At 43.3% G+C, this 24,064-nt stretch overlaps 1 protein-coding gene and 8 non-coding genes across 9 annotated transcripts in view; 1 reads left to right on the forward strand and 8 right to left on the reverse strand.

The window, feature by feature from the left end:
- Window positions 1-24,064, forward strand: part of LOC136867430 (endochitinase) — a 274,252-nt gene that overhangs the window by 138,622 nt on the left and 111,566 nt on the right. The window lies entirely within an intron of this gene.
- Window positions 2,223-2,298, reverse strand: TRNAV-UAC (transfer RNA valine (anticodon UAC)). The gene has a single exon. It is a non-coding gene; the product is annotated as a tRNA-Val (tRNA).
- On the reverse strand, window positions 2,723-2,795 carry TRNAV-AAC (transfer RNA valine (anticodon AAC)). The gene has a single exon. It is a non-coding gene; the product is annotated as a tRNA-Val (tRNA).
- TRNAV-UAC (transfer RNA valine (anticodon UAC)) lies at window positions 3,691-3,763 on the reverse strand. Its single transcript has one exon. It is a non-coding gene; the product is annotated as a tRNA-Val (tRNA).
- Window positions 4,193-4,265, reverse strand: TRNAV-UAC (transfer RNA valine (anticodon UAC)). Its single transcript has one exon. It is a non-coding gene; the product is annotated as a tRNA-Val (tRNA).
- On the reverse strand, window positions 5,172-5,244 carry TRNAV-AAC (transfer RNA valine (anticodon AAC)). Its single transcript has one exon. It is a non-coding gene; the product is annotated as a tRNA-Val (tRNA).
- Window positions 5,626-5,698, reverse strand: TRNAV-CAC (transfer RNA valine (anticodon CAC)). Its single transcript has one exon. It is a non-coding gene; the product is annotated as a tRNA-Val (tRNA).
- On the reverse strand, window positions 6,919-6,991 carry TRNAV-AAC (transfer RNA valine (anticodon AAC)). Its single transcript has one exon. It is a non-coding gene; the product is annotated as a tRNA-Val (tRNA).
- On the reverse strand, window positions 22,923-22,995 carry TRNAV-AAC (transfer RNA valine (anticodon AAC)). The gene has a single exon. It is a non-coding gene; the product is annotated as a tRNA-Val (tRNA).

The raw sequence follows: 24,064 nt of genomic DNA on the forward strand, positions 1-24,064 counted from the left end.
TTGAGAAAATGCATAAAGCAGAGGCTTGTGGTCCGTATATATGGTGCAGTGTTGTGCTTCCAGAATATAGCGGAAATGCTGGACAGCCTCGTACACAGCTAACAGTTCCCTGTAATAGGCCGGCCACGTTGTTTGACGCGCTGAAAGCTTCTTACTGAAAAATGCTAGGGGCTGCCAATGGTGTCCAAATTTCTGTTGCAAACACGCTCCAACTTGAGTATTTGATGCATCGGTAAAGAGACCTAGAGGCGCATCTGGCAATGGATGAGCGAGTTGAGTGGTTTGCGCTAGGCTTTCTTTGCATTCGTGGAAAGCACGTTGCAGTTCTGGAGTCCAGGGGACATGTTTAGAACCCTTAAGCTTAGAATTGGCTAGGACGTTCACCAACGGCGCCTGCAATTCAGCCGCATGTGGTAGGAAACGTCTGTAGAAGTTGACCATGCCCAGGAACCGGCGGAGGCCCTGGACAGTCTTTGGTAGAGGGTATTCCAAGAGAGACTGGATTCTCTCTGGTGGAGGTTTTGTACCGTCCTTTGAGAGCCGATAGCCCAAGAAGGTTACCTCACTTGCACCTAATACGCACTTGGATGGATTTATGACTACACCGTAATCAGCTAATCTCTGGAAAAGTATGCGGAGATCGTGCATATGCCCTTCAGCATCCCGTGAGAACACCAGGATATCGTCGATATACGGGAAACAGAAGTTTAAATCTCTAGTGACCTCATCCATGAAACGCTGGAAAGTTTGTCCAGCATTTCGTAACCCAAACGACATATAGGGAAATTCAAACAGCCCAAAAGGGGTTGTTATGGCTGTTTTGCAAATGTCATTGGGGTGAATTGGAATCTGTTGGTAGGCCTTGATAAGGTCAAATGTACTGAAAATGGTTGACCCAGCAATGTTATGGCAAAAATCTCCTATGTGTCGTACCGGGTAGCGGTCGGGTATTGTTCTTGCATTCAATGCCCGGTAATCGCCACATGGACGCCATGAGTTGTCCCGCTTAGGTGCAAGGTGCAAGGGTGAGGACCAGGGACTATTAGAAGGTCTCGCTGTACCACACCTTACCATGTCCTCGAATTCTTTCTTCGCTATCTGCAATTTTTGGGGTCCTAGACGACGAGGTCGACAAGAGACTGGTGGGCCTACGGTTGTCCTAATGTGATGTACAGTATTGTGTTTAATATCACGTTATTCCCAGGTGGGCGAGTAATGGACTGAAACTCAGCGAGCAACATGCTGAAAGGTGAGTCGGTGGATACTGCAGCAGTCTTTACGCTGGCCTGTTCGATAGAAGGTACAGATGCCTTAACGTCATCTTTCCGTGGTTCCCTATTATCACATAAACAACCGTGTGCCTTCGCATTTACTTAATATATTCAAGCTGATAACAAAAGCTCCTTTGTAGCTTTAATTCATGTGCAGTGATAAACAAACGTGTAAACAATCTTGTCTGAGGGAAGCCTGTGTTCCACATAAAATTAAAACGTTAAATTTTCTGCGGGATGTTGTTTGAACCAGAGGACCTAGTAAAACCTGGAGTCATCACATATAACAGCAGCCGTAGAACAAAGTTTAAAGTAATTATTCTAATAGAACACCAATTTCAAACGTTCTACACCAAAGTCTGCAGGCGGGAAGGCAACTTTCCTCGGTTTACTATTATCATACCACGTGAAAATTTGGCCACGCTCGCCTCCTTCACACTCCTATCTTGTCCATTGAAAATAAGTTGTTTCTGCCCGGGATCGAACAGAGGACCTTCCGCGTGTGAGGCGGGAACAACCGTTTGTCTTCACCCATTATGGATATACTGGAGCTGTAAACCAATCCTACGTGTAGCATTCCTTGATGAGCCGGGTTAATCAAACGTGTAAATTTCTTTGTCTGTGGAACTTCTGTGTGCAACATTAAATGAAAGCCCCGAATTTCCGGTGGCCTGGAATGTGAACCGGAGAAGCTAGTAAGACCTAGAGATATCACGTATAACAGCAGCCGTGGAACAACTTGTTAAAGGAAGTATTCTTATGGAACGCAATTTTCAAACGTACTACACCAATGTCTACAGGAGAAGAATCAACTTACCTTGGTTTACCATTATCACACCAAGTGAATGCTGGGGCACGATCGCCTTCTTCACACTAATATTTTCTGTCTCGCATTGTCCCCCATACGTGTGGCATAAAGAACCGAGCATTGGTTTTCCATTGAAAATAAGTTGTTTCCGCCCGGGATCGAACCGGAGACCTTCTGCGTGTAAAGCGGACGTGATAACCACTACACCACGGAGAGAGCCGAGTGTCTACCCACTTACCGAATATAATGAAGCTGTAGACGAAACCTATTTTGTAGTATTCTTTGATGTGCCGGGTTAAGCAAACGTTTCTGTATGTGGAACGTCTGTGTCTAACATTAAAAGAAAGCGCCGAATTTCCGGTGGCCTGGAATGTGATCCAGAGAATTTAGTAAGATCTAGAGATATCACGTATAACAGCAGCCGTGTAACAACTTGTTAAAGGAAGTATTCTTATGGAACGCCAATTTCATATGTTTTACACCAATGAGGGCAGCCGTGAAAGCATCTTTCCGTGGTTCCCTATTATCATACCACGCGAATGCCGGGCCACGCTCGACTTCTTCAAACCGCTAGCCTTCTTCTCCGATGTCGCCTATCAGTGTTGCAAAAAAATCAAACATTATTTAACGAAAGAAAATAAGCTGTTTCCGCCCGGGATTGAACCGGGGACCTTCCGCGTGTTAGGCGGATGTGATAACCACTACACCACGGAAACAACCGCGTGTCATTGCATTTACTTAATATATTCAAGCTGATAACAAAAGCTACTTTGTAGTTTTATTTCATGTGCAGTGATAAGGAAACGCGTAAACAATCTTGTCTGTGGAAAGTCTGTGTTCCACATTAAATTAAAACGCAAAATTTTCCGAAGGGATGTTGTTTGAACCAGACGACCTAGTAAAACATGGAGTCATCACATTTAACAGCAGCCGTAGAACAAAATTATAAAGTAATTTTTTTATAGAACACCAATTTCAAACGTTCTACACCATTGTCTGCAGGCGAGAAGGCAACTTTCCTCGGTTTACCATTATCATACCACGTGAATATTTGGCCACGCTCGCCTTCTTCACACTCCTATCTTGTCCATTGAAAATAAGTTGTTTCCGCCTGGGATCGAACCGGGGACCTTCCGCGAGTGAGGTGGATGTGATAACCACTAAACCACGGAAAAAAACGCTTGTCTTTACCCATTCCGGATATACTGGAGCTGTAAATCAAACCTACTTGTAGCATTCTTTGATGTGCCGGGTTAATCAAACGTGTAAAATTGTTTGTCTGTGGAACGTCTGTGTCCAACACTAAATGAAAGCCCCGAATTTCCGGTGGCCTGGAATGTGAACCGGTGACGCTCTTAAGACCTAGAGATATCACGTATAACAGCAGCCTTGGAACAACTTGTTAAAGGAAGTATTCTTATGGAACGCCAATTTCAAACGTACTACGCCAATGTCTGCTGGAGAAAAAGCAACTTACCTTGGTTTACCATTATCATACCCAGTGAATGCTGGGGCACGCTCGCCTTCTTCACACTCCTATTTTCTGTCTTGCATTATCCCCCGTACGTGTGGCATAAAAAACCGAACATTGGTTTTCCATTGAAAATAAGTTGTTTCCGCCCGGGATCGAACCAGGGACCTTCCGCGAGTAAAGCGGACGTGATAACCACTTCATCACGGAAACAGCCGAATGTCTTCCCACTTACCGAATATAAAGAAGCTGTAGACGAAACCTACTTTGTAGCATTCTTTGATGTGCCGGGTTAAGCAAACGTTTTTGTATGTGGAACGTCTGTGTCCAATATTAAAAGAAAGCGCCGAATTTCCGGTGGCCTGGAATGTGAACCAGAGAATCTAGTAAGACCTAGAGATATCACGTATAACAGCAGCCGTGGAACAACTTGTTAAAGGAAGTATTCTTATGGAACGCCATTTTCAAACGTACTACACCAATGTCTACGGGAGAAGAATCAACTTACCTTGGTTTACCATTATCACACCAAGTGAATGCTGGGTCACGATCGCCTTCTTCACACTCCTATTTTCTGTCTCGCATTGTCGCCCATACGTGTGGCATAAAGAACCGAGCATTGGTTTTCCATTGAAAATAAGTTGTTTCCGCCCGGGATCGAACCGGGGAACTTCCGCGTGTAAAGCGGACGTGATAACCACTACACCACGGAAAAAGCCGAGTGTCTTCCCACTTAATGAATATAATGAAGCTGTAGACGAAAACTATTTGTAGCATTCTTTGATGTGCCGTGTGTAGCAAATGTTGTTGTCTGTGGAACGTCTGTGTCCAACATTAAAAGAAAGCGCCGAATTTCCGGTGGCTTGGAATGTGAACCAGAGAAGCTAGTAAGACCTACAGATATCACGTATAACAGCAGCCGTGGAACAACTTGTTAAAGGAAGTATTCTTATGGAACGCCAATTTCATATGTTTTACACCAATGAGGGCAGCCGTGTCCGCCTCTGTTGTGTAGTGGTTGGCGTGATTAGCTGCCACCCCCGGAGGCCCGGGCTCGATTCCCGGCTCTGCCACGAAATTTGAAAAGTGGTACGATTGCTGGAACGGGGTCCACTCAGCCTCGGGAGGTCAACTGAGTAGAGGTGGGTTCGATTCCCGCCTCAGCCGTCCTGGAAGTTGTTTTCCGTGGTTTCCCAATTCTCCTCCAGGCAAATGCCGGTGTGGTACCTAACTTCCTTCCCTCTTCCTTGCCTATCGTTTCCAATCTTCCCATCCTTCCACAAGGCCCCTGTACAGCATAGGAGGTGAGGCAGCCTGGGCGAGGAACTGGTCATTATCCCCAGTTGTATCCCCCGACCAAGAGTCTGAAGCTCCGGGACAATGCCCTTGAGGCGGTAGAGGTGGGATCCCTCGCTGAGTCCGAGGGAAAAGCCGAACCTGGAGGGTGAACAAATGATGATGATGAGGGCCGCCGTGAAAGCATCTTTCTGTGGTTCCCCATTATCATACCCCACGAATGCTGGGCCACGCACGCCTTCTTCACACTGCTAGCCTTCTTCTCCGATTGTCGCCTATCAGTGTTGCAAAAAAATCAAACACAATTTTTCGAATGATAGTAAGCTGTTTCCGCCCGGGATTGAACCGGGGACCTTCCGCGTGTTAGGCGGATGTGATAATCACTACACCACGGAAACAACCGCGTGTCTTTGCATTTACTTAATATATTCAAGCTGATAACAAAATCTACTTTGTAGCTTTATTTCATGTGCAGTTATAAGCAAACGTGTACACAATGTCTGTGCAAAGCCTAATTCCACATTTATTAAAACGTTAAATTTCCCGTGGGATTTTGTTTGAACCAGAGGACCTAGTAAAATCTGGAGTCATCACGTGTAACAGCAGCCGTACAACAAAATTTTAAAGTAATTTTTCTTATAGAACACCAAATTCAAACTTTCTACACCAAAGTCTGCAGGCGGGAAGGCAACTTTCCTCGGTTTACCATTATCATACCACGTGAATGTTTGGCCACGCTCGATTTCTTCACACTCCTATCTTGTCCATTGAAAATAAGTTGTTTCTGCCCGGGATCGAACCGGGGACCTTCCGCATGTGTGGCGGATGTGATAACCACTACACCACGGAAACAACCGCGTGTCTTCGCATTTACTTAATATATTCAAGCTGATAACAAATGCTACTTTGTAGCTCTATTTCATGTGCAGTGATAAGCAAACGTGTAAACTTCTTTTGTCTGTGGAACGTCTGTGTCCAACATTAAATGAAAGCCCCGAATTTCCGGTGGCCTGGAATGTAAGCCAGAGAAGCTAGTAAGACCTAGAGATATCACGTATAACAGCAGCCGTGGAACAACTTGTTAAAGGAAGTATTCTTATAGAACGCCAATTTCAAACGTACTACGCCAATGTCTGCAGGAGAAGAAGCAACTTACCTTGGTTTACCATTGTTATACCCAGTGAATGCTGGGGCACGCTCGCCTTCTTCACACTCCTATTTTCCGGACTCGCATTATCACCCATACGTGTGTCCGACTCGTTGGCTGAATGATCAGCGTACTGGCCTTCTGTTCAGAGGGTCCCGGGTTCGATTACCGGTCGGGTCGGGGATTTTAACCTTCATTGGTTAATTTCAGTGGCCCGGGTGCTGGGTGTTTGTTCTGTCCCCAACATCCCTGCAACTCACACACGACACATAACACTATCCTCCACCACATTAACACGCAGTTACCTTGACATGGCAGATGCCGCCAGGGCTGCACTCGGCTAGAAATAGCTACACGAAATTATTATTATTACCCATACGTGTGGCATAAAAAACTGAACATTGGTTTTCCATTGTAAAAAAGTTGGTTCCGCCCGGGATAGAACCGGGGTCTATCCGCGTGTAAATCGGACGTGATAACCACTACACCACGGAAGCAGCCGAGTGCCGTTCCACTTACAGAATATAATGAAGCTGTAGACGAAACCTACTTTGTAGCATTCTTTGATATGCCGGGTTAAGCAAACGCTTTTGTCCGTGGCACGTTCGTGTCCAACATTAAAAGAAAGCGCCGAAATTCCGGTGGCTTGGAATGTGAACCAGAGAAGCTAGTAAGATATAGAGATATCACGTATAACAGCAGCCGTGGAACAACTTGTTAAAGGAAGTATTCTTATGGAACGCCAATTTCATATGTTTTACAACAATGAGGGCAGCCGTGAAAGCATCTTTCCGTGGTTCCCCAATATCATACCACGCGAAAGCTGGGCCACACATGCCTTCTTCACACCGCTAGCCTTCTTCTCCGATTGTCGCCTATCAGTGTTGCAAAAAAGTCAAACATAATTTTTAAAATGAATATAAGCTGTTTCCGCCCGGGATCCATCCGCGGACCATCCGCGTGTTAGGCGGATGTGATAACCACTACACCACGGAAACAACCGCGTGCCTTGGCATTTACTTAATATATTCCTTTATTTCATGTGCAGTGATAAGCAAACGTGTAAACAATCTTGTCTGTGGAAAGCCTGTCTTCCTCATTAAATTAAAACGTCAAATTTTCGGTGGGATGTTGTTTGAACCAGAGGACCTGGTAAAACCTGGAGTCATCACATATAACAGCTGCCGTAGAACAAAGTTTAAAGTAATTATTGTAATAGAACACCAATTTCAAACGTTCTACACCATTGTCTGCAGGCAAGAGGCAACTTTCCCCGGTTTACCATTATCACACCACGTGAATGTTTGGCCACGCTCGCCTTCTTCACACTCCTATCTTAACCATTGAAAATAAGTTGCTTCCGCCCGGGAACGACCAGGGGACCTTCCGCGTGTGAGGCGGATGTGATATCCACTACACCGCGGAAACAACCGCTGGACCTCACCCATTGCGGATATACTGAAGCTGTGAACCAAACCTACTTTTTAGCATTCTTTGATGTGCCGGGTTAAGCAAACGCTTTTGTCCGAGGCACGTCTGTGTCCAACATTAAAAGAAAGCGCCGAATTTCCGGTGGCTTGGAATGTGAACCAGAGAAGCTAGTAAGACCTAGAGATATCACGTATAACAGCGGCCGTGGAACAACTTGTTAAAGGAAGTATTCTTATGGAACGCCAATTTCATATGTTTTACACCAATGAGGTCAGCCGTGTCCGCCTCTGTGGTGTAGTGGTTAGCGTGAGTAGTATAATTGGACAGTTCTGGCGCCACCGCCACCTCCGGCTCCCAGTGGCCGCCTCCTCCTCAGCCAGTGGCCTCCTCCTCCTCCTCAGCCAGTGGCCTCCCAGTGGCCACCTCCTCCTCCTCCTCAGCCAGTGGCCTCCCAGTGGCCATCTCCTCCTCCTCCTCAGCCAGTGGCCTCCCAGTGGCCTCCTCCACCTCAGCCAGAGGCCTCTTCCAGTGCTGCCAACTTAACCTAACTAGCGCGAGATAAACAAAGCCACGTGCTTTTTGACAGACAACAACGCACCGCTAACCTCAGTACTGCCATCTTGACGGGCCTAAACCTCAGTAGTGCCAACTTAACCTCACAAGCGCGAGGTAAACAAAGCCACGTGCTTTTTGACAGCCACGTGCTTTTTGACAGATTTGTAAACAAAGCCACGTGCTTTCTGACAGACAACAACGCATCGCAAACCTCAGTACTGCCATCTTGACGGGCCTAAACCTCAGTAGTGCCAACTTAACCTAACTAGCATGAGGTAAACAAAGCCACGTGTTTTTTGACAGCCACGTGCTTTTTGACAGATTTGTAAACAAAGCCACGTGCTTTTTGACAGACAACAACGCATCGCTAACCTCAGTACTGCCATCTTGACGGACCTAAACCTTAGTGGTACCAACTTAACCTAACTAGCGAGAGGTAAACAAAGCCACGTGCTTTTTGACAGCCACATGCTTTTTGACAGCTGCCATCCGCCATCTTTGAGCACCGTGCTGCCCTCTTTCGTCACCTGTCATCGGCAGTGCTGCCATCTTGACGGGTCTAAACCTTAGTGCTACCAACTTAACCTAACTAGCGCGAGGTAAACAAAGCCACGTGCAGCCGTCATCCGCCATCTTTGAGCACAGTGCTGCCCTCTTTAGCTACTTACCTTTGAAATGTGGTGGCGGATAATTTGAAAAATGCTTTTTGACAGCAGCCATATTGCATCGCAAACCTCAGTGCTGCCCTCTTTAGCTAGATACCTGTGGTAGCAGACAATTCCACGTGACAGCAGCCATCTTTATTCAAGAGAGCACCGTGCTGCCCTCTATGTGGTGGCGGCAAATTGAAAAATTCCACGTGCTCTTGTTTGGAAACAAACTCACGTGCTTTTTTGACAGCTACCATCCACCATCTTTAATCAACAGAGCACAGTGCTGTACTCTTTAGCTAGATACCTTTGAAATGTGGTGGCGGCAATTTGAAAAATTCTATGTGCTCTTGTTGGGGAACAAAGCTACGTGCTTTTTCTGACAGCTGTCATCCGCCATCTTTAATCAATAGAGCACTGTGCTGCTATCATGCGGGCAATTTCGTTAGCTGTCATCCGCCATCTTTAATCCAGAGAGAACAGTGCTGCCCTCTATGTGGTGGCGGCAAATTGAAAAATTCCACGTGCTCTTGTTTGAAAACATACTCACGTGCTTTTTTGACAGCTGTCATCCGCCATCTTTAATCCAGAGAGAACAGTGCTGCCCTCTATGTGGTGGCGGCAAATTCCACGTGCTCTTGTTTGAAAACATACTCACGTGCTTTTTTGACAGCTGTCATCCGCCATCTTTAATCCAGAGAGAACAGTGCTGCACTCTATGTGGTGGCGGTAAATTCCATGTGCTTTACAAACCTATGTGCTTTTCTGACAGCTGTCATCCGCCATCTTTAATCTAGAGAGAACAGTGCTGCACTCTATGTGGTGGCGGCAAATTCCACGTGCTTTACAAACCTATGCGCTTTTCTGTCATCCACCATCTTTAATCTAGAGAGAACAGTGCTGCACTCTATGCGGTGGCGGCAAATTCTACGTGCTTTACAAACCTATGCGCTTTTCTGTCATCCACCATCTTTAATCTAGAGAGAACAGTGCTGCACTCTATGTGGTGGCGGCAAATTCTACGTGCTCTTATTTGGAAACAAATTCTACTCGCTCTTCAGCTGTCATCTACCATCTTTAATCAAGAGAGCACCGTGCTGCCCTCTTTGTGGTGGCGGATAATTTGAAAAAATTCTTTTCGACAAGCAGCCATCTTTAATCCAGAGAGAACAGTGCTGCCCTCTTTAGCTACTTACCTTTGAGGCGGTTAATTTGAAAAATTCTTTTCGACAAGCTGCCATCTTTAATCCAGAGAGAACAGTGCTGCCCTCTTTAGCTACTTACCTTTGAGGCAGTTAATTTGAAAAATTCTAGCTGCCATCTTTAATGAAAAGGGCATCGTGGTGCTATCTTGCGGGTAATATTTTACGTCACAGCTGTCATCCACCATCTTGCATTGCTAACCTTAGTGCTGCCCTCTTTAGCTACTTACCTTTGACAAGCTGTCACCCGCCATATTGCATCGCAAACCTCAGTGCTGCACTCTATGTGGTGGCGGATAACTTGAAAAAATCTTTTTGACAAGCAGCCATCTTTAATCAACAGAGCACCGTGCTGACATCTTTAGCTACCACCATCTTACATCGCTTACCTCGCTGCTGCACTCTATGTGGTGGCGGTTAATTCGAACAAGTTTAATCGGGTAAGCTAGAGTAAGCACGTGCTGCAGTGATGACGTTATCATGCATGTTTAAACCCGTTCGTTGACTAAAAGCTTTAGTCTTCGGGAAACAGTGATAGAGTGTGGAGTGCAAACATGACGAAAACATTAATAGTTGATGTGCAAGGCTTTAAAGTAAACGGAAACAAGTTTGTGTTTAAAGAGGTGGCTGTGTTAGATTGCTGTGTGTTGTGGGCACCAAAACTTGTTAGTTTAGTATTTAGTCCACCGTTCCCTTACTGTTTGCAAACAGATGAAGATAAAAAGCAGACTCAGTGGATTGAAAACAATTTAGGTTTGAAGTGGGAAGAAAAAGGAATACCTTATCGTTTTCTACCTTTAATGATGAATGCACATTTGTCAAGAGCAGATCTTGTTCTTTTAAAGGGTTGTGAAAAGAAAGAATGGTTGCGTGATTTTCTACCATCATCATGTGAAGTTATCGACATGCATGAATTGGGGTGCCCATCATTTAAAACTCTTCCGAAAGAGCATAGTAGAGAAACAACTAAACAGTCTTTACAACATGTATGCATGCTCTTTGATTGGTTGTGTCGCAGTGCATGTCGGGAAGTGAACAACATATGTAAAGTGCAGTGTCGAAATAACCTTAGTGTAAAAGAAACATTTGTAGAGTAAAGACATCATGTCATTTCTAACAGATACTAAGTGTAACGCAGTTGAAAAGGCGATCGTAAAGTTTTATGCATGCAAAAAGAAACTAAACACTTTTACTGAAGAAGAGTTAAATGCATTACCAAAGGCATTTTTGGTCAATGTAGCTGCGAATGCTGTAAAGAAGATTTGGGATAAGGTGCCTCGTGAGTGGACTCAAGATCCTGTTTTGTCAGAGCTTCAAACGTGTAGTTTACATCATGAACACGTGAGTTTAGCTAGAAGACCTTCTGTGAGACAGTGCCGTACATGTCAACTAATTAAACTGTATCACGGACCTAAAACTAACGAGTTGTCTTCGCTTATAAACACTTATCATGGCTGTGGAGAGAGTAAACAAGGAAAAGGTGAAGAAACGTGCTGGGAGAAAGATGAGGAAGCATGTTGGGCGTGGACTCATCAATAGAGTGATTGATCTTCTTTTCTTCGTGCTTCATCTCCCCTGCGGCCCTAGAACACGTTCGCCTGATACGTAGTTACATGCTGCCTGCATAGAGTGTAGCTGTTAAAATCTGCTTCGTAAAGTTATGCTGTGTATGTGTGTGTATGTGTTATTACCTAGTGCTTTAGCTGCTCAGAAGAATATAGCAGCACTTGTCGTTGTTGGTGCAATAAAACGAAAAACTGAGTGACAAAGACCGTAACATGAACAAAGGATAAAAATGTATGTATATAGTCTAAAATAAATATGAATTGTCAAAACATATTACAGGTGTTGTTTAATCCTACAGCATGTCCTAGTGACTTAGAAGAAAGGAAACGTAGAGGATTAAAAGAAAACACACATAAGATTTAAAGTACATCCTCTTTATTAATCCATGAATTAAAGCTGTTATTAAAACCAAGCCATTTAACATACAGTTTATTACCACGACGTCGAATAACACGTTCAACTAAATAGTGATCAGGATATTTTGTTTTCTGCAGTTCTTCGATGTAGAATCCTCCTTCAATAGGCTGTCCTCTGAGATCGCGAAGTAAATACGTAACTGGATTAGTAAGCTTAACACTTCTGATTTGAAAAATTTCAGTGCTCCAGTTAGGTGTGTATCCTTTTGCAAAGATAGACTTGTGTTTGCTGATGCGAACGAAATCACCTTCTTTAAAGCGATAGCGACGTGGATCAGCTGTTTTGATTACAAGATGAATAGCATCTAGACGAGGTGTATTCTTTGTAACAAGACGTGGCTTTGTTCCGATAGTGCGATGAGGTGTATCGTTGTAGGTAGATAAAAGTCTAGGTAGCAGATCAATCCAACGATATGAACCTTGCGCTGTAAATTCTCGCCACATCATTGTTTTGAGTGTACGATTAAAGCGTTCTACAACACTTGCCTTGAGATTACTGAACGTAGAGTAGTGTTGAATGCCAAGTAACTTGAGGTAAGAAGAAAAATCCTTGTTGTAAAACTCTTTACCTTGATCAGTTTGAAGAAGCCTTGGGCAGCGTTTCGATTCTTCAACAATATGTTTAAATGCTTCTTTAACTTGAGCTGCTGTTTTAGAACGCACGGGTTGTGCAAAAGCAAACTTTGAGTACACATCGATAACAGTAAGTAGATACTTATAGCCCTTATTACTAGAAGCATATGGAATCATTTCTACTAAGTCTGCTTGCCAGAGATCATCTTTTCCTCGTGTAATAACGCGTCTGCGACAGTAGGTGCGACGTGCTGGTTTATGTAACTCATGTGCGATGTTTACCTTTACAGGTGAGATCTTCTCTTGACGAGCCATTATAAAATAATACCGGCATAACGTAGTTCTCTTTCTATTTCTAGAATTTCTGATCCGTGACCAGTGTGACCAGCCTCTTGCGATGCTCTTAAAAGTTGTAATCGTTCAACGAGTAAGTTTGGGTCATTCCAGTATCTTACATCCACATACGGCAACAAAGGCTTGTAGATAACGTCTAGACTACGTGCAGTCGGAAACAGCTTAGAAATAAACTCACGATACTTGTAACTCTTATTCGCATTTACAGCTTCTGTTCTCTTGTAATTACGTCGTGTTGCATCGGTAGCAAAAAGTATTGCTTTATACTTTTTAAGATCATCTTGTAAAATTATATCCTTGTCAGGTATTCGTGAGAAAAGAAGTTCTAAGAGTCCTTTCGTAGGTTTATAGGTAACACCTTTTACAATGAGTTTGTTGCTATTAATCTTAACATTTGAATTTCCTATCCGGAAACAGTCATCTTCGTAGCGAATACCATAGGTAGTGTCAGTTTGTCCTGTAAAAAGTTTTTCTATATAAGGTGCAAAGAGAGATCCATAGGTATCTTGAATAAAAGTTCTAAACTGATTGCGATATTCTGGTGTAATCATAACCTCAGACAAAGATGGTAGATTTTGCGTCGATGTAGTAGGTGTTTCTGCAATAACATCTGTAGTTAAAAACTCAACACGCTTAGATGGTGATGCATCATTAAGTTCTTCTTCTTCCTTATCTTCCTCTTCTTGATCTACATCCTGCTTCTTCTCTTCCGTATCTTCTTCATGCTTTTCTTCTTCATGCTTCTCTTTATGATATGATGTTTGCATAGAAGCAAAACTTGAAGTAGACTGCGGTAATGAAGTAGAATTAAAAATTTCTTTGAGTGGTGTACTTAGTTGTGTTTTTAAAAATAAATCCGTGTCTGCTTGAATACGTTTAAGCTCTTTAAATTTCCGTCGAATATTGTTTCGAGCTTGGATGATATGTTTTGTGATCTCCTTGCTAGATGTTAACATGATGGTGGTTTTTAATCAAGTAGTTACTGTAATTCTGTGTTAATGCATATAAAATGATCGAAACCCATGCGATATCGTCCATGCTGTACATCACTTTCTTTATCAATAACTAAAAAGCTGTAACGGTGTAATGACCAACATTTAGCACACATACGTTTAAAGTCATCGAATGTCATATCAGTGTTAACATGATCGTTATACACATGTCGCATGTTGCGCTCATCTTGCCGAAAAAGCACAATAACATTTGCGTTGTCGCGTATCAACTGCTTGGGCACACGAGAATAGGTTTGGCACAAATAGATGCAATCAACATATTTATGTCGACCCATACTAAAGAATGCACGAATAACGTTTTGCTGTTCTGTTGCGACATCATCAAAGATCATTAGAGAATTAGGAAGCACATCGTCTGGTGATGGTACTTGCTCATGTGAATTAAATTTAAAATATCTTATTCCATCTTTAACTAGATCGTGCATTACAGTTTGTAGAATAGTATATAGCGGCTGATAGAGTGACTTTGCGAAAACGTAAATATTCTCGAAGCGTATACCATTTACAGAAGTAATAAGTGTGAGTAAAAGATTTGTTTTACCGCATCCCGACGGACCTGATATAATACATCGCACAGTAAAAGGAAACAACGTTCCATGACGTTTTCTTGTAGTTGTACTAGAACTAGGTGAGAGATGTGGTACAATGTCGGTAACAGGTAGCGTGTCTTGCTGCTTTATAATCTTCATGATTACTGAATCATAAAGTACGTAATAGTAATATATATATTAAACGAAACAAGAGGCAACGGTTAGTTTATGATTTGCTCTTGACTAGTAAAGTCGTGTCCAGCATGGTGAAACAACGATATCCAAACGACATGAAGAAGAAGAAGAAAGTAAAAACTGTTGGATGGAAAGATGTTATAAAGGCTGCGCAAAAAGCTATTCGAGGGGAATACAATCCTCGTGTAGCTATTACTAAGGCGTTACGCGCAGCAAGAGCGAGAATTTCTCCAAAGTGCAGAGCAATATTTAGTAAACGTGCGCGAATTATTCCTGTACCAAAACGAGGAGGATTTCTTCCTGCGCTGTTTGCTGGCTTAGCAGCTTTAGGGTCATTGCTAGGTGGTGCTAGTGCTGTAGCGAGAACTGTCAAAGCTGTAGAAGAAGCGAAACAACAGTTGAAAGAGAGTGAACGTCATAACAAGACGATGGAGGCAATTGCGTTACGAGGCAAAGGTGTGAACATGAAGCTAGCGCCATACAAGAAAGGGCTTGGTATCTACATTTCTCCAAAAAACGTCTACTGAATGCACTGCCATATCGAGCTCTAACGCATGATGAAGTTTTTACGTTTGCTAAACAACTAGGAATTCATTATTTTCGAGGAGTGTATATGCGTGATCAACTACCAGCACGTCCACGTGAACGTGAAAGTGCCGTAATTAACTTGGACGACAGTCGTGGACCTGGAACTCATTACGTTGCTTATGTAAAACGTAAATCTAAAGTATGGTATTTTGATAGCTATGGAGATTTACCTCCTCCTTTTGAGCTCATACGTTATTTCGGAAGCAGTGCAGACATTGTTTACAATAAAAACCGTGTGCAAAACTTTAATACACGCATGTGCGGACGATTATGTCTTATGTTCTTATATCAAACCCAGACAGTAGAGAAAGTGCATTAGTGTCTGCGTGATGACGAACAGTGAAAGAACGTTTGCTGTACGTGGAGAAGGACCTGAAACAACCGTCTATTTTAATCCACCAATCGAACTTGGTTATCAGCCGCATAGTCTTGGACTAGTATCGTTTGAAAGCTACAATAAAATCTATAATGTGCGTGATGGTTTAAACAAGTTCTATTACGATGAGTATGTGCTAACACTACCCTCAGGTAGTTATACAGTAGATGATATTCACGACTATATTGAAAGTACGTTAATTGATCAGTTTGGGGAAGATAGTTTTAGTAATCATAATTACAAGTTCTCAATCACTATAAGCAACATTACGCACAAATGTGTTATTGAATCATCATTTAAGATTGACTTCAAATCACAACCTGATTCGATTGGACCACTGCTTGGATTTTCATCGAGGGAGCTCCTACCGAACGTACGTTACGAGTCTGATCAACCTATAAAACTCTTCGATGATTATAATGTGAACATTACTTGTAATATTATTACAGACTTGAATAGTAATCTACAACCTTCGCACGTCCTGCACGACTTTATTGTTACAGAGGAACGTGGATATACTATTTGTGAGAAACCAGCAGTAGTTCTTTATCATCCTGTGTCTGTAAAACACATTAGCAACATTACTCTTAGACTTGTAAATAAACATAATCAGCTTATTCATTTAGATCAGCACGCGTACGTAGCTTACAAACTACATCTTAAACCAGTATGAAAACCATCTATAAAACACGGTGTACATTCCGAAGGCATACTACATGTGTGCAGAGACTCATCGAGTTAACAGATACCCATAAGCAGATACTCCAAGATTTAGGATATACACTACTACAACAGAATGGAAGAAATGCTAGACATTACGAATACAGTAGAAAGTCGTGAAGGTGTAGTACGAAGTGAGCTTCATTCTTATCAACCTTTTACGTTTGGATTAAATAACAATGATGAAATTCATTTTATTATTAATCAGCAAGATGTTTACACCTTACCACACGAAAGCTACCTCTATATTGAAGGACGATTAGAAAAGTCTGATGGAAGTGGACCAAGCACTTCACAACTAAACAACCATGCTCTAGCTTTTCTCTTTTCTGAAGCGCGATATGAAGTAAATAATGTTGAAATAGATCGAACGAAGAATGTTGGTATTACAAGCGCAATGAAACTCTACCCTTCTTTCTGTGATGAAGAAAGTAATCTTTTGCGGATGGCTGGATGGTGTCCAAAATCTACTAACAACTGGATGATTAATGAGGATGGAACTTTTACGGGTATGTTATCACTGAAACATATTTTTGGATTCGCAGAAGACTTTACACGTATTATAATCAACGTAAAACAAGAGCTTATTCTAATCCGTGATCGAAGTGATTACAATTCTCTTAAAGCAGTAGAAACACCTGTAGAATCGAAAATAACACTGCATCGTATACTGTGGCGGATCCCACATGTAACCTTATCTGATCGTGAAAAACTTCGATTGCTCAAGATTGTAGAAAATGATACACCATTACCTATACGTTTTAGAAGTTGGGAGCTGCATGAATATCCTGTGTTACCACCTACAAACAAGCATAGCTGGGCAGTTAAAACATCACGTTTTACTGAGAAGCCCTTGTACATTATTTTTGGATTTCAAACTAATCGTAAATTCAATCACGAAAAAGATAGCTCACTGTTTGATCACTGCAAATTAAGACACGTTAGACTATATCTCAATGGAATTACGTATCCCTACGAAAACATCGACATTAACTTTGAGAAAAATAAGTTTGGGATGCTCTATGACATGTTTTGTAAATTTCAATCATCGTATTATCAGAAAGAAGATCGTCCGCTATTTACACCTCAAGAATTTAAAAATAAAGCACCGATTGTAGTTATAGACTGCTCTTATCATGAAGAATCTATAAAAGAATCTCCAGTTGATATTCGTTTAGAATTTGAAACATCTGAAAACATTCCTGCTAACACAGCAGCCTATTGTCTTATTATTCATATGAGTGATGTTACTTACCATCCGCTAACGAATATTGTTACGAGACTATAAATAAGAATAGATCTTTATCATTTTCATTAGTGTGTGCTTCGACATCGTACGCTATGGAACAAAACTGTAAATGTGCATGCTGTTTGCATGCTCATACGCAACATCTTATTTATGTTTCACGAGTGAGTGAGGCTATTAAGATGTTCTATAAACGTAGATCATCGATGCCGAAACATCTTATTCAATACTTACCACCAGGATTTTTATATACGTACGCTGCCTCTTACGTACATAATTTTTGGGACATCCTTCCTCTACACAGTAAGATGTCAATCGAAGTAGCTTTATGCAGAACTTGTGAGCGACATTACAAGCATCGAGGAGAAAATGGTGATGATGATTGGGATGGACCAAATCCGAGGATTGAACACTGTACACAGTGTATGAATGAACTTTCTCTAGTACTTCATGATGATGATGATGATTCCGAAAAGGAATAACAGCAAGGTAAGAAGTACATGATCTTCTCTGTAAAGCATAACATACTTAGTATAATATATTTCTAAATGCTTTGTTTAATTTGAATGTTGCAGGAGGCATTTCGGAAGCATACGTTGTTAAGAAGCACACCAACCTTGTCAGCAGCAAAAACGAACACTGTTGTAGTGCATTTGTAAATAAATATTTGATCGCATTCAAAAAATGTTGTACTTATTGCATTGCTTTACACCGACTTACTCTTAAGAAAAACGATCAGGTCTAAACATGCACAATGACGTCATCACAACAGCACTTGCTTACTCTAGCTTTCCCGATGCATGTTTAAACTCGTTCGAATTTACCGCTACCACATTCCTTTACATCGACTTACTCTTAAGAAAACGGACAAGTCTAAACATGTATGATGATGTCATCACAACAGCACGTGCTTACTCTAGCTTACCCGATTAAACTTGTTCGAATTAACCGCCATCACATAGAGTGCAGCAGCGAGGTAAGCGATGTAAGATGGTGGTAGCTAAAGATGGCAGCACGGTGCTCTGTTGATTAAAGATGGCTGCTTGTCAAAAAGATTTTTTCAAGTTATCCGCCACCACATAGAGTGCAGCACTGAGGTTTGCGATGCAATATGGCGGGTGACAGCTTGTCAAAGGTAAGTAGCTAAAGAGGGCAGCACTAAGGTTAGCAATGCAAGATGGTGGATGACAGCTGTGACGTAAAATATTACCCGCAAGATAGCACCACGATACCCTTTTCATTAAAGATGGCAGCTAGAATTTTTCAAATTAACCGCCTCAAAGGTAAGTAGCTAAAGAGGGCAGCACTGTTCTCTCTGGATTAAAGATGGCAGCTTGTCGAAAAGAATTTTTCAAATTAACCACCTCAAAGGTAAGTAGCTAAAGAGGGCAGCACTGTTCTCTCTGGATTAAAGATGACTGCTTGTCGAAAAGAATTTTTTCAAATTATCCGCCACCACAAAGAGGGCAGCACGGTGCTCTCTTGATTAAAGATGGTAGATGACAGCTGAAGAGCGAGTAGAATTTGTTTCCAAATAAGAGCACGTAGAATTTGCCGCCACCACATAGAGTGCAGCACTGTTCTCTCTAGATTAAAGATGGTGGATGACAGAAAAGCGCATAGGTTTGTAAAGCACGTAGAATTTGCCGCCACCGCATAGAGTGCAGCACTGTTCTCTCTAGATTAAAGATGGTGGATGACAGAAAAGCGCATAGGTTTGTAAAGCACGTGGAATTTGCCGCCACCACATAGAGTGCAGCACTGTTCTCTCTAGATTAAAGATGGCGGATGACAGCTGTCAGAAAAGCACATAGGTTTGTAAAGCACATGGAATTTACCGCCACCACATAGAGTGCAGCACTGTTCTCTCTGGATTAAAGATGGCGGATGACAGCTGTCAAAAAAGCACGTGAGTATGTTTTCAAACAAGAGCACGTGGAATTTGCCGCCACCACATAGAGGGCAGCACTGTTCTCTCTGGATTAAAGATGGCGGATGACAGCTGTCAAAAAAGCACGTGAGTATGTTTTCAAACAAGAGCACGTGGAATTTTTCAATTTGCCGCCACCACATAGAGGGCAGCACTGTTCTCTCTGGATTAAAGATGGCGGATGACAGCTAACGAAATTGCCCGCATGATAGCAGCACAGTGCTCTATTGATTAAAGATGGCGGATGACAGCTGTCAGAAAAAGCACGTAGCTTTGTTCCCCAACAAGAGCACATAGAATTTTTCAAATTGCCGCCACCACATTTCAAAGGTATCTAGCTAAAGAGTACAGCACTGTGCTCTGTTGATTAAAGATGGTGGATGGTAGCTGTCAAAAAAGCACGTGAGTTTGTTTCCAAACAAGAGCACGTGGAATTTTTCAATTTGCCGCCACCACATAGAGGGCAGCACGGTGCTCTCTTGAATAAAGATGGCTGCTGTCACGTGGAATTGTCTGCTACCACAGGTATCTAGCTAAAGAGGGCAGCACTGAGGTTTGCGATGCAATATGGCTGCTGTCAAAAAGCATTTTTCAAATTATCCGCCACCACATTTCAAAGGTAAGTAGCTAAAGAGGGCAGCACTGTGCTCAAAGATGGCGGATGACGGCTGCACGTGGCTTTGTTTACCTCGCGCTAGTTAGGTTAAGTTGGTAGCACTAAGGTTTAGACCCGTCAAGATGGCAGCACTGCCGATGACAGGTGACGAAAGAGGGCAGCACGGTGCTCAAAGATGGCGGATGGCAGCTGTCAAAAAGCATGTGGCTGTCAAAAAGCACGTGGCTTTGTTTACCTCTCGCTAGTTAGGTTAAGTTGGTACCACTAAGGTTTAGGTCCGTCAAGATGGCAGTACTGAGGTTAGCGATGCGTTGTTGTCTGTCAAAAAGCACGTGGCTTTGTTTACAAATCTGTCAAAAAGCACGTGGCTGTCAAAAAACACGTGGCTTTGTTTACCTCATGCTAGTTAGGTTAAGTTGGCACTACTGAGGTTTAGGCCCGTCAAGATGGCAGTACTGAGGTTTGCGATGCGTTGTTGTCTGTCAGAAAGCACGTGGCTTTGTTTACAAATCTGTCAAAAAGCACGTGGCTGTCAAAAAGCACGTGGCTTTGTTTACCTCGCGCTTGTGAGGTTAAGTTGGCACTACTGAGGTTTAGGCCCGTCAAGATGGCAGTACTGAGGTTAGCGGTGCGTTGTTGTCTGTCAAAAAGCACGTGGCTTTGTTTATCTCGCGCTAGTTAGGTTAAGTTGGCAGCACTGGAAGAGGCCTCTGGCTGAGGTGGAGGAGGCCACTGGGAGGCCACTGGCTGAGGAGGAGGAGGAGGTGGCCACTGGGAGGCCACTGGCTGAGGAGGAGGAGGAGGTGGCCACTGGGAGGCCACTGGCTGAGGAGGAGGAGGAGGCCACTGGCTGAGGAGGAGGCGGCCACTGGGAGCCGGAGGTGGCGGTGGCGCCAGAACTGTCCAATTATACTACTAGCGTGATTAGCTGCCACACCCCGGAGGCCCGTGCTCGATTCCCGGCTCTGCCACGAAATTTGAAAAGTGGTGCGATTGCTGGAACGGGGTCCACTCAGCCTCGGGAGGTCAACTGAGTAGAGGTGGGTTCGATTCCCGCCTCAGCCTTCCTGGAAGTGGTTTTCCGTGGTTTCCCACTTCTCCTCCAGACAAATGCCGGGGTGGTACCTAACTTCCTTCCCTCTTCCTTGCCTATCCTTTCCAATCTTCCCATCCTTCCACCAGGCCCCTGTTCAGCATAGCAGGTGAGGCAGCCTGGGAGAGGAACTGGTCATTCTCCCCAGTTGTATCCCCCGACAAAGAGTCTGAAGCTCCGGGACACTGCCCTTGAGGCGGTAGAGGTGGGATCCCTCGCTGAGTCCGAGGGAAAAGCCGAACCTGGAGGGTAAACAGATGATGATGATGAGGGCCGCCGTGAAAACATCTTTCTGTGGTTCCCTATTATCATACCCCGCGAATGCCGGGCCACGCACGCCTTCTTCACACTGCTACCCTCCTTCTCCGATTGTCGCCTATCAGTGTTGCAAAAAAAACCAAACACAATTTTTCGAATGAAAATAAGTTGTTTCTGCCCGGGATCGAACCGGGGACCTTCCGCATGTGTGGCGGATGTGATAACGACTACACCACGGAAAAAAACGCTTGTCTTCCCCCATTCCGGATATACTGGAGCTGTAAACCAAACCTACTTGTAGCATTCTTTGATGTGCCGGGTTAATCAAACGTGTAAACTTCTTTGTCTGTGGAACGTCTGTGTCCAACATTAAAAGAAATCGTCGAATTTCCGGTGGCCTGGAATGTGAACCGGAGAAGCTAGTAAGACCTAGATATATCACGTATAACAGCAGCCGTGGAACAACTTGTTTATGGAAGTATTCTTATGGAACGCCAATTTCAGATGTTTTACAACAATGAGGGCAGCCGTGAAAGCATATTTCCGTGGTTCCCCTTTAACATACCACGCGAATGCTGGGCCACGCACGCCTTCTTCGCACCGCTAGCCTTCTTCTCCGATTGTCGCCTATCAGTGTTGAAAAAAAGTCAAACACAATTTTTCCAATGACAATAAGCTGTTCCCGAGCAGTATTGATCCGCGGACCTTCCGCGTGTTAGGCGGATGTGATAACCGCTACACCACGGAAACATGCGCGTGCCTTCGCATTTACTTAATATATTCAAGCTGATAACAAAAGCTACTTTGTAGCTTTAATTCATGTGCAGTGATAAACAAACGTGTAAACGATCTTGTCTGAGGAAAAGCGGTGTTCCACATGAAATTAAAACGTTAAATTTCAGTGGGATGTTGTTTGAACCAGAGGACCTAGTAAAACCTGGAGTCATCACATATAACAGCAGCCGTAGAACGAAGTTTAAAGTAATTATTCTAAAGGAACACCAATTTCAAACGTTCTACACCAATGTCTGCAGGCGGAAAGGCAACTTTCCTCGGTTTACCATTATCATACCACGTGAATGTTTGACCACGCTCGCCTCCTTCACACTCCTATCTTGTCAATTGAAAATAAATTGTTTCTGCCCCTTATCGGAGCTAGGACCTTCCGCGTGTGAGGCGGAAACAACCGTTTGTCTTCAACCATTATGGATATACTGGAGCTGTAAACCAAACCTACGTGTAGCATTCGTTGATGAGCCGGGTTAATCAAACGTGTAAATTTCTTTGTCTGTGGAACGACTGTGTGCAACAGTAAATGAAAGCCCGAATTTCCGGTGGCCTGGAATGTGAACCAGAGAATTTAGTAAGACCTAGAGCGATCACGTATAACAGCAGCCGTGGAAACACTTGTTAAAGGAAGTATTCTTATGGAACGCCAATTTGATATGTTTTACACCAATGAGGGCAGCCGTGAAAGCATCTTTCCATGGGTCCCCATTATCATACCACGCGAATGCCGGGCCACGCTCGACATCTTCAAACCGCTAGCCTTCTTCTCCGATGTCGCCTATCAGTGTTGCAAAAAAATCACACATAATTTTTCGAAAGAACATAAGCTGTTTCCGCCCGGGATTGAACCGGAGACCTTCCGCGTGTTAGGAGGGTGTGATAACCACTACACCACGGAAACAAACGCGTGTCTTCGCATTTACTTATATATTCATTTATTTCATGTGCAGTGATAAGCAAGCGTGTAAACAATCTTGTCTGTGGAAAGCCTGTGTTCCACATTAAATTAAAACGCTAAATTTTCCGAAGGGATGTTGTTTGAACCAGACGACCTAGTAAAACCTGGAGTCATCACATATTATTGCAGCCGTAGAACAAAGTTTAAAGTAATTATACTTATAGAACACCAATTTCAAACGTTCTACAGCATTGTCTGCAGGCGAGAAGGCAACTTTCCTCGGTTTACCATTATCATACCACGTGAATATTTGGCCACGCTCGGCTACTTCACACTCCTATCTTGTCCATTGAAAATAAGTCGTTTTTGCCCGGGATCGAACAGGGGCTTTCCGCGTGTGAGGCGGATGTGATAACCACTACACCACGGAAACAACCGTTTGACTTCACCCATTCCGGATATACTGGAGCTGTAAACCAAGCCTACTTGTATCATTCTTTGATGTGCCGGGTTAATCAAACGTGTACACTTCTTCTTCTCTGGAACGTCTGTGTCCAACATTAAATGAATGTCCCGAATTTCCGGTGGCCTGGAATGTGAACCGGAGACGCTAGTAAGACCTAGAGATATCACGTATAACAGCAGCATTGGAACAACTTGTTAAAGGAAGTATTCTTATAGAACACCTATTTCACATATTTTACATCAATGGGGTTAGGCGAGAAGGCATCTTTCCTCGGTTTACCATTATCATACCCAGACTCGTTGGCTGAACGGTCAGCATACTGGCCTTCGGTTCAGAGGGTCCCGGGTTCGATTCCCGGCCGGGTCAGGGATTTTAACCTTAATTGGTTAATTCCAATGGGGCTGGTTGTATGTGTTGTCTTCATCATCATTTCATCCTCATCACGACGCGCAGGTCACCTACAGGTGTCAAATAGAAAGACCTGCATCTGGCGAGCCGAACCTGTCCTGGGATATCCCGGCACTAAAAGCCATACGATATTTCATTTCATTACATTTCATACCAATTGATGCTGGGACACGCTCGGCTTCTTCACACTCCTATTTT

The sequence above is a fragment of the Anabrus simplex genome, chromosome 3, assembly GCF_040414725.1.
Source record: "Anabrus simplex isolate iqAnaSimp1 chromosome 3, ASM4041472v1, whole genome shotgun sequence".
Lineage (NCBI taxonomy): Eukaryota > Metazoa > Arthropoda > Insecta > Orthoptera > Tettigoniidae > Anabrus > Anabrus simplex.